Source organism: Mycetomoellerius zeteki, unplaced genomic scaffold, assembly GCF_001594055.1.
Source record: "Mycetomoellerius zeteki isolate Tzet28-1 unplaced genomic scaffold, Tzet1.0 scaffold282, whole genome shotgun sequence".
NCBI lineage: Eukaryota > Metazoa > Arthropoda > Insecta > Hymenoptera > Formicidae > Mycetomoellerius > Mycetomoellerius zeteki.
The window spans coordinates 36,944-41,549 of NW_017257263.1; positions in this window are offsets into that span (position 1 = coordinate 36,944).

Genomic DNA, 4,606 nt, shown 5'->3' on the forward strand with positions numbered 1-4,606 from the left:
GAGGCTTGGACGCGTACGCTCGTTTTATTTTCCATTCAGAAAGGGGTCACGAAGAAGCGCGGCTGGACAGTCGTACCTTTTAATTCGACCCTGAGCTACTTTTATAATCGCTGAATTGTAGCTGATGGGGGTTACTATTCCTGAACTCTCGGAAATTAAGTCAGTTTCGGTCCCCGCGCGTGATACCTTCCGCTGGGATTTCTGATCCTCTCTTCCATCTTTCTTTTTCGCAACTTATCCGTAAACTGTCATCATTCTGGAAAAATTTCCGTCGAGTAGACATCGAGAAACGACCGATAACGAGTGTGAAATAATCGAGGCGCGTGATAACAGTTCCAAAACGTGAGGCATCAGTATTATATAATATATATAATTACCGACTTAATGCCGAATCAAACAGCGGCCCCACGAATTTTCGTCGCCTAGGTTTGCTTCCCGCTAGTAGCCCATTCGTTACCGCGCCGGATTTAGTTGATAACTTGTTCTGAACGGTCCTCGTAATTTATACGTCTGCATTCCGATCTCGTTGGTTCACGCTCGCGCTCGTGGAGGATTCCTTTTTCGAAATTGGTCGCGCGCGAAAAGACGGGGTGCCCGATTGATCTCGTTGATACGAGATAAAAAAAATAAGAAAAGTTACGCGGGATAAAAGCAAGTTGGTCCAGCGAAGATTTGACGCGCGGCAGCATCTCCTCCGCGTTTCCTCCGCATGGACCATCGTGCGGAAATCGAATGAGTGCCGTTACGTGCGCGACCGCCGGAATGCAGAGCGGCACCGCAGAATCTTCCATCAGGACGACGAGCAAACGCATCGTCATCCGGAACAGCTGACCAACGTGTAAGTATAACGACGGAGAAAATCCGCATCTGCGGAAAATATATCGCACAATTCTCACCCGCCGCGCCGAGGAAAATAATAAAATAATCGCGGCGAGCGAGCGAGCGAGACGACCGGTGGGATAAGATACACCGGGAGAGACGAGGTATCAGAGCGTATGTTAAGTTATTGCCCGTCATGGTCGAACTTAAACACGTGGAGTAATTTATCAATCTGCGAATATGTTACGGAAGCGCTTAGGCGCTCGCGTCGCCCGGAGAGCGGTTTGCGGGCCTCGTCGTCGGGAAAAGTGTCGCGATGCGAAACGTGAAAACGGAGCCTGAAAAACCAGGAAAACATCTCCGCGATTCAGTTGATTATCGATTTAGGATCCTTTTTCCTTACGGGCGATAATGAAAAAAAAAATGAAAGTCACAGGTTTCGAGACGCGCTTAATCGTGCGCTTGATTGAGTGCGCGCTATTCAAAGCCAGAGTGTTTACTATCTGCCTAAAAACCTGAAAAACTTGGAATTTTCAGGGGATTTCTTTTTTTATTTTTGAAAAAATATGAATTTTCATGAAATTTTTGGAATTTTACTTTTAAATTTAAATTCTGTCTCTTACTGAAAATATTGCTTCTTTAATCATGTTTCTTTTTGATCATGCAAAATGTTGGCAATCAGTTAGCAATGAATATGGAATATACGTTCGCGTATGTTTACGTATGAACATTCTCATGTCTCGTAAATTTTTGTAAAAAAGTCAGAGTAACAGTAAAAGAAGATATTCAATTAAGTTAACAGAATAGACTCAATAGAGTAACTCACTGATACTATATTGTAGTAAACTAGAAGTACTATCCTTCTTGACTTCTGTACTATCCTATAGGTTTCGCAGCTCCAATTGTAGAAAATAATATACTGTTGTACAATCTCTGTCTACTAATTTTCAATATATAATTTGTTTATGTTTCTTGCACTCCAATTTATTTCACAAAATTGCTTTAAAAAATTCTCTAATCCTTTACCTGGAATTTTGAAATACTTGAAAAATCCAAGAATTCTTAGAGAACTTTTTAATAATAGCGATTTCGGTTGGACGCACTAATACATATTAAAATCGTTGTACATTGATTTAATCTGTGTAAAAGTAAAATACAAATATTTCGAATAATACAGATTTTATTTAACAGCACAATAAAATGTATTGAGGATTTCATAGTATAATCCATTTTTATATGTATTTATATTAAATACATATTTTTACGTCAATTTGTGTACGACTTTAACAAGCTTTAATGTGCACTACTGCGCACTGAGTGCATCCAATCGAATTCGCTATAAGATTTCTATAAACTTGGAAGCTACTGAAAAGCATTATAACATTAACCGTTACAAAATATATCTAATAATATTTGTGGATGTTTTTTAAATGCCTAATGTTTACTCTAACAGCAAACAAAGTTATCTTGATATTGAATGAGAGTCGCAAAAACATTTTGCTTCTACTACTGGATAAATAAATCACTATATATTAAGTGAGATCAGTGGAATTAAAAAGCCAGTCTCACAAAAGAATATAAAATGTGCTTGTAAAGCTATTTTATCATTAATGTTGCACCCTTTACAGTTAAAAAATTTTTCCAGTAAATCATTGTGTTAATTTAACACAAGATGAATATATTAAAATGTAACACATTATGTAAAAATAAACACCAAAAAATATAACGCTCTGACACAATTTGTGGGAAAATAAGTTGTGAAAACAAGTTGTGGGAGTATATTTCTTCAGGGAAGTTAATATTTAGAATGCATTAAATTAACATGAACATTCATCTTTTACTTACTTATCTTAGAATTTACATTTTAAAATTACATTATTTATGTTATTTGTCCACTTATTCATAAATTGTGTTATTTTAACATTAAGAATTGAACATCAATTTAACATAAAGTATTCACAAAATAATGTAATTACATTATATTAAATTAACACCCACTCTCTACATTTCTTAAAGTGAAATCTCACTCCAAAAGAATTAAAATACTGCCACTATTGAAAAGGAGTGAAAAATTTGCACTCCTGAATATAAAATAGAGTGGCAGATTTTCGCTCTATTTTGGAGTGAGATTCTTTTAGAGTGAATTTCACTGCAAAATAGAAATTGCAACAGAAAATGTAAATTTTTCACTCTTTTTTTCAATAGTAACAGTATTTTAACTCTTTAAAGTGAGATTTTACTCCAAGAAATTTAAAGAGTATGTTTATACAAATTCAACACAGTATTAACAGGGATAGTTTTAACAGGATAATATTTTAACACAAGTACAAAATATTTTTTACTCTGTTTAAAAATGATATTGTTTAAAAAATGAAATTTTCGTGATTTTTCGATTTTTTAAATTGCATCACTTTTGAAGCAAGGTGTGATATGATAAGACAATCATGTCATTCATGTCAATTATTTAAGTTTTTAAAACTGAAAAAAACCGACGCGTTTTCCATGTCGCGTTTTGACAAGAAATGGTCGCGAGCGCGAAGTGGTGAAAGAAAATTGAGCTTCTTAACGTGATACAAAGTGACGATAAAGAGCATGACCGAAAGACGTTAGTGTAAAAACATCACGGCGACGTCTTGAGAACGCCGAATCATTCGCGTGTGGTCCACTACGTAGAGGAGTAGTCCTCTCAAATTGCACGCGATAACGCTTTGCGTAAACCGGCCACGAGTCTTGTTCAAACAAACGCCGGTGGTCGCGTATCTGTTTAATCTGTTTAATCTGTTTAATCTGAAATAACCGCCACCATCATGTTGCGATATATTCTCGAGAGTCGCAATATTGGGGAGAACACGATCGCGAGACGGCCTTGATCAATTAGCAAGGCGTTCATTAATGTTTCAGTTTGAAATACAGTCTAATGTTTCATTTCTATCAATGTAGATCAACTTTAATCTTGATTTAACTTACATTTTATATTTTTCTAGTTCTAACAATTAAGAAACATGAAGAATAAGTTTATAATACAATACTAGAAAGCTTTGTAATGGCGTTGAAACTGTGTCATTTTGAGACAAGGAATACAACGAATTAATGAATTATTAGAAAGCTTATTTCCTGAAGAAAAAGCTGTAAGATTTTAATAACGGGTCTTCGCCCTCTAAATGTTAAATTAAAATTAAAATTATTTAATTTACATTGGTAGAAATAAACAGAATAATGAGACTTTAATTTCTTTTAAATAAGAAATCACTGTCGAAAGACTTATGTTTTTCATTATCTCCCTCGAATTCCTCTCTTCATTTTCACCTGTCTTCAAAAGATCAATAGAGACTTTACGATAACGGCGTTTACTTTAATCACGCAATAATTCTCTATTTCGTTCTTCGATTACGCAGACCTACAAAATCTAACCTTTTCTTGGTTATAAGCGTGCGAATAGCCATTTCCAATGTATTTTTGCCCACTAAATACGGATCCATTGTCCAAAGTTGGCTATCACATCACCATTTTGAGACAAATGGCATCAATGAGGTAAAAACGATGATTTCTAGGATTTCTGGAACGTTATAGCACCGGCATCAAATTTTTTTTCAAATTCGTTAATATCATACGAAAGTATTAACTTTTAACTTTAACGTGCATTTTATCCCATTTTAATTTGATTTTTCATTTTCGAGATATAGTAATTTGAAGATAGTCTTTTTTTATGTAACATATTATCCAATAAAATCTGATCTTTTTCTTGCAACACGAATATGAATTACCATTTCCGACGTATTTTTGCCTG